At 43.1% G+C, this 6,422-nt stretch overlaps 1 protein-coding gene across 2 annotated transcripts in view; it reads left to right on the top strand.

The window, feature by feature from the left end:
* The window catches only part of LOC116853636 (adrenodoxin-like protein 1, mitochondrial), a 58,793-nt gene that overhangs the window by 39,744 nt on the left and 12,627 nt on the right, over nt 1-6,422 (top strand). Inside the window, exon 4 of one of the 2 annotated variants that reach the window (XR_004380018.1) lies at nt 697-921. The exons of the other annotated variant lie outside the window; for it this stretch is intronic. The gene's annotated coding sequence lies outside the window, so the exon portion shown is untranslated. The remainder of the gene's footprint in view (nt 1-696; nt 922-6,422) is intronic. 2 annotated transcript variants of the gene reach the window in all.

Here is a 6,422-nt window from a genome sequence, read left to right as displayed (position 1 = left end):
ACACCAGATCGTTTTTCAGACATTTCACCTTCATTTTTGACCTTTCCAAGGTCGTAAAAACAATTTTTTCATAAGACAAGTTTAATGTAAAATTTTCCGCTCTTTCGAAATCTGCAGTCAAACATAGGGTGTCCCATTAGAAAAAACCATCGTGACCTTGAAGTAATCTTCAAAATTGACCTCAAGGTCAAAACCAATGGTACAATTGAATGACCCCCTCTGTCCTGGTCAACTTTTATCTAAACCATTTTTTTGTAGATACCGTAATTTGGAAGATATTCGGATCCATAGACTAAAATGACTCACCCTGTATATATATTATATATTGAAATGTTATACGGTACATATTTTGCATATGTGTACTACTTATTATCTCTTATTACGAGATAGTACGAACTGAACGTTTTACGTCGTTGTATCGAGCGAGCTACTACACAGCTACGCGGCGAATATGAAGGTAGTACACATATGGAAGATTTTCCATCTATTTTACGATTGATTCTCGGTAGATAACATTATTATACAGAGTCCCAGACCACCAGAACTACCCAATTTTTTTGTAAACGCGACACTTTACTGAAAAATATTTCCAACAAAAGTTATAAGGTTTTAAATGAAGCATTAGATAGTGGTATTAGTATAATTTTCAACAGCGTTCCCAAGGTCATGTGAAGGTTTTCTTTTTTGTTGTTCCAGGGAAAATGCTTTATGCATACCCGGAGTCCCTGGGGGGACTCACGGGTTATGCGGGACTCTTCCTCCCCAAAATGGGGAGGTCCTACCCGCTAAAACTTCTGGGGGATGTCTAAGAAGGGCGACTGGGAAGGGGGAAAGGGGACTGGGAAAACTACTATTGGCATTACTTCCCCGGCCCCTTGCTCATGATAGGGACCCATAGCCCGAAGGCCCCTCGCCCCCCAGGTACGTGGGACGGGTAAGCTGGCCCAGGGCGTTGTTGTTGCCCGCATGGGGGTATTAGGAGGCACTCACCCTCGCCCGCCGGACCTCCTTTCCCTAAACTAGGGAGGGGGCCGAGGGACAGGCCCGCCCCCTAGGGCGGACACTGCCCTCTTCTCCTCCGCGACAGTGACGCTATCAAGGGGGCGCATTTCTGCGGCCTCTTCCCTACCCGGCAGACAACTCCGCCGAGATAGGGACCAGGGGGCCATTGGGCAGGACGACCAAGCCGCCCTTATCCCAGGCCCCCCGCCGAGCTGGGCCGAACCACTTAGTCCGGCTCCGACTCGTCCGTACCTGGGTCGGCCCAAACCTCAACGGTCCAACCTTTCCCGAGCGCGAACCTCTCCAGGCCATGTGAAAGTTACCTTCAATGTTTTTATTAGGAGTGTGAATAAGTTCTCTCCGTTTCACCATCAGATGGCGGTATAAAAATTTGGTGTGTATAATTCAAGATCATGACGCATCTATATTGAAGTTCTATAACCTATGTTTAAAATTAGTGCGTGTCTTTCCATTAACCTATAAAGAACATTTTCTTTTTGTAGCGTAAAACATGTCAAATTTCGTGCCAAATAAACCGTTTGCGGGGAATTTTACTGCCCTACTGTATTCAGAAGAAATCTGCAGCTGAAGCACACATAATTCTTGTAAAAACCTATGGTGATCATGCTCTGTCGGAAAAAACATGCAGAGATTGGTTTAACCGATTTAAAAATGGTGATTTTGATATTCAAGATAGAGAACGCAGTAGTGCACCAAAAAAGTTTCAAGACGAAGAATTGGAAACATTACTTGCTGAAGATCCATGTCAGACGCAATCCGATGTTGCAAAATCATTAGGAGTTGATCGAACAACAGTTTCGAAACGTCTGACAGCATTAGGAATGATACAAAAGGAAGGATCTTGGGTGCCATACGAACTGAAGCCGAGAGACGTCGAACGGCGTCTTGTCATGTGTGAACAGCTGCTTCAACGATAAAAAACGAAAGGTTTCTTACATCGTATTGTAACTGGTGATGAAAAGTGGATACACTACAGTAATCCCAAGCGTAAAAAATCGCAGGTTAAGCTCGGCGAAGTAGTAGCATTAACGCCAAAGCGGAATCGCCATCCGCGGTTTCAAGCTCATGCTCTGCATTTGGTGGGATCAGCTAGGTGTAGTGTATTACGAGCTGCTCCAACCCAATCAAACCATCACAAGATCCATAGAGATCACCAGATCTCTATCGACGACAATTGATGCGTTTGAGCCGAGCATTGAAAGAAAAACGGCCGCAATATGAGCAAAGACACGATAAGGTGATTTGGCTGCATGATAACGCTCGGCCGCATGTCGCGTCACCGGTTAAAACATACCTGGAAACGCTGAAATGGGAAGTCGTACCCAACCCGCCGTACTCTCCAGACATTGCGCCTTCTGATTACTATTTATTTCGATCGATGACTAACGGCCTGGCTGAGCAGCACTTCACTTCGTATGAAGAAACGAAAAAATGGATCGATTCGTGGATAGCGGCAAAAGAAGTGTCGTTTTTTCGACGTGGAATTCAAATGCTGTCAGAACGATGGGAAAAAGTAGTCTCCAGCGATGGGCAATATTTTAATTGACTTGTTTTTTTATTATTTTTTTTAAATAAAGGATTTATTTTCACAAAAAACGGCGAGAACTTATTTACACTCCCAATAACAGAACCTCTTATTTTTCATTGCATATCCTTATAGCTTATTTCGAGAGCTTTTCAAAACACTATAACAAAATATTTTTCTATTAAATACTTTTTAAGTTATAAGGCCTGAAATTTCGAGTATAGTCGACATTAGCATTATCCAAGGTGTACTGCGTGGAGGTTGCACGGTCGGATTTACACCTCTTTTGTGTGTGTGTGTGTGTGTATTATGTATACGTGCGTACGTGCATATGTGGATGGGTGAGTGTAATATGACGGTCCTCAGTCTTTATCTGTTCCATAACTTATCATTGTAAACATCCATCCAATCACCTATGCATCCATCCATGTACACGCACCGGCGTTAATGCCGTCCGAATATCCGTGTGACTCGCACACGATAACGCGTCACTCATACACTGCTGCGTGTAGGTGAGCTAAGAGCAGCACGGAGTGGCGGAGGGAGCTAGCGATATACGATCGTCGGACGCTTGGAGAGGGAATAGTGGTGGGAGTCGCGGCGATCTTCCATCCTCTATCGCAAACGTAAGAACGAGAGAAATAGCATTATAAGACGTCTGGACAGAAATGCCGTCCTAAAATACGTGTGACACACACTAAGAAAACGCTTGACTCACACTGTCTCGTCTATACGTGAGCAATACGCGGTGTCCCGACGATTGTTTCGCTCGCTCGAACGTTCATGCATTTTTCATTGTTAGCAAGGAAATTACTGTAATGTAAAAATCTTGGGGAAAGGTTTTTAGGAGACTTTGACAAATGCTTCTTAATAGCTACTCTTGAAAAAAAAATTAATATTAGATTTATTTTAATATAGAATTCTGAACCATTCTGAACTCTTCTTCGATCGACAACCTACACAAACGTTATATTGTTGCAATATATTCTATGTTGGTTCAGAATTCTATATTAAAATAAATCTAATATTAATTTTTTTTTCAAGAGTAGCTATTAAGAAGCATTTGTCAAAGTCTCCTAAAAACCTTTCCCCAAGATTTTTACATTACAGTAATTTCCTTGCTAACAATGAAAAATGCATGAACGTTCGAGCGAGCGAAACAATCGTCGGGACACCGCGTATTGCTCACGTATAGACGAGACAGTGTGAGTCAAGCGTTTTCTTAGTGTGTGTCACACGTATTTTAGGACGGCATTTCTGTCCAGACGTCTTATAATGCTATTTCTCTCGTTCTTACGTTTGCGATAGAGGATGGAAGATCGCCGCGACTCCCACCACTATTCCCTCTCCAAGCGTCCGACGATCGTATACCGCTAGCTCCCTCCGCCACTCCGTGCTGCTCTTAGCTCACCTACACGCAGCAGTGTATGAGTGACGCGTTATCGTGTGCGAGTCACACGGATATTCGGACGGCATTAACGCCGGTGCGTGTACATGCATCGGCGTTAATGCTGTCCGTATATCCGTGTGACTCGCACACGATGACACGTCACTCACATACTGCTGCCTGTAAGTGAGGCACGTGCAGCACGGAGTGCTGGAGGAGGCTAGTGGTATATGATCGTCGGACGGCTTGGAGAGGGAATAATGGTGGGAGTCGCGGCGATCTTCTATCTTCTATCGCAGACGTAAGAGCGAGAGAGATAGTATTATGAGACGTGGCGGCCAGAAATGGCTGTCCTAAAATACGTGTGACGCACACTAAGAAAACGCTCGACTTACATTCGTCTCGTCTATACGTGAGGAATACGCGGTGTTTTGATGATTGTTTCGCTTGTTCAAACGTTCATGCATATTTTCTTGTTAGCAAGGAAATCACTGTAGTGTAAAAGGAGATCTTGGGGAAAGGTTTTCAGGAGTCTTTGACAAATGCTTTTTAATAACTGCTCTTGAAAAAAAAATGGTAAAGGTGTAGAAAAAGGGCGCCACCTCAGATCAGCCTGATCTTAACATATGTCATAGAGGTCACTCAGAAGGGTGAGCTCTATGACATATGTCAAGATCAGGCTGATCGGAGGTGGCGCCCTTTTTCTACACCTTTACCAAATCGTAAAAGACATGTCACTGAAAGTATTGTCCATCGCTAGCTACTACTTTTTCCCATCTTTCTGGTAGCATTTAAATTTCACATCGGAAAAATGACACGTCTTTTGAGGCTATCCAAGAGTCCACCCATTTTTTAGTATCTTCATAAGAATGGAAGTGCTGCTCAGCCAGGCCATGTGCCATCGATCGGAACAAGTGATAATCGGAAGGGGCAATGTCTGGTGAATATGGCGGGTGGGGTAAGACTTCCCATTTAAGCGTTTCCAAGTAGGATTTCACCGGTTGTGCAACATGTGGCCGAGCGTTGTCATGTTGCAAAATCACTTTGTCGTGTTTCTGCTCGTATAGCGGCCGTTTTTCCTTCAATGCTCGGCTTAAACGTATCAATTGTAGTCGATAGCGATCTCCCGTGATGGTTTCGTTCGGTTTGAGCAGCTCATAATAAACTACACTCGGCTGATCCCACCAAATACAGAGCAGAAGCTTCGAACCATGGATATTCGGTTTTGCCGATGATGTTGATGCATGGCCGGGCTTACCCTACGATCTTCTATGCTTAGGGTTATCGTAGTGTATCCACTTTTCATCGCTAGTCACGATACGATGCAAAAAACCTTTTCTGCCATTGAAGCAGCTGTTCACACGTGAAAAGACGCCGTTCGACGTCTCTCGGTTTCAACTCGTACGTATTCAATGTCCTTGCTTTTGAATCATTCCTAATACTTTCAAACGTTTTGAAAGTGTTGTGTGATCAACTCCTAATGATTCTGCAAGTTTAGCTAGCGTCTGACATGAATCTTCATGATGTAATGCCCCCAATTCTTCGTCTTCAAACTTTTTCGGTGTACCAGAGCGTTCTTTATCTTTAACATCAAAATCATTATTTTTAAAGCGTCTAAACCAATCTCTACATGTTGTTTCCGATAGAGCATGGTCGCCGTAAGTCTCAACAAGAATTCTGTGTGCTTCAACTGCAGATTTTTTTTAATAAAGTAAAATTATAAAATAATGCAGTAAAATTCCCCGCAAATACTCTTTTTTTGACACGAAACTCGACATGTTTAACACTATGAAAAAAAAAGTTGTTTACACTTCGGCGAAATGATATACACTGAATTTCAAGCTTGCTTATAGTACTTCTTTATAGATGCGTTACCATCTTAAACTACACGCACGCAGTTTTAGTAATTTGTTGGAAAACAGCGAGAACTCATTCAAGGTCCTGATAGATTTATTTCAATACAGAATACTGCATCAGTGTAGAATATTGCAACAATACAGCGCTTGTATATATTGTCGAAGTAGAGTATTTTTAATTTCAATGTCGCATAACCTTCTGAAAATCTTTCCCCAAGAAATTTTCTGGCCGCTACGTCTCATAATACTATCTCTCTCGCGAGTGGCATTCATTTAGACACAGTACAATTGGACACGTTGCAAATAGACACGTTGTAAATGTGCACGAAACTTGACACACAAGTTGAAATGGACACGGTGCGTTTGGACACGAGTCTTTTGGGCACAGTTGCTTTTAGACACGAGAGAAAATACACGACGTTCAGTTACACACCGTTCATTTGGACACTATTTACTTGGACACAGTTCAGTTGGACACCGTTCTTCAATTGCCCACTGTTCACTTGGACACAAAAGGATGCGCACCGTTCACTTGGACACCGTTCATTTGGACACTGTTCACTTGGAACAGTGGGCGATTGAACGGTGTCCAAATAAACGGTGTCCAAGTGCACGGTGTCCAAATGAACGA

Source organism: Odontomachus brunneus, unplaced genomic scaffold (assembly GCF_010583005.1).
Source record: "Odontomachus brunneus isolate Ranch 3 - 2012 unplaced genomic scaffold, Obru_v1 Obru_scaffold_397, whole genome shotgun sequence".
NCBI classification, from domain to species: Eukaryota; Metazoa; Arthropoda; class Insecta; order Hymenoptera; family Formicidae; genus Odontomachus; species Odontomachus brunneus.
The sequence above is the reverse complement of the archived record's forward strand: the minus strand, read 5'-3'. Positions and strand labels throughout refer to the sequence as shown.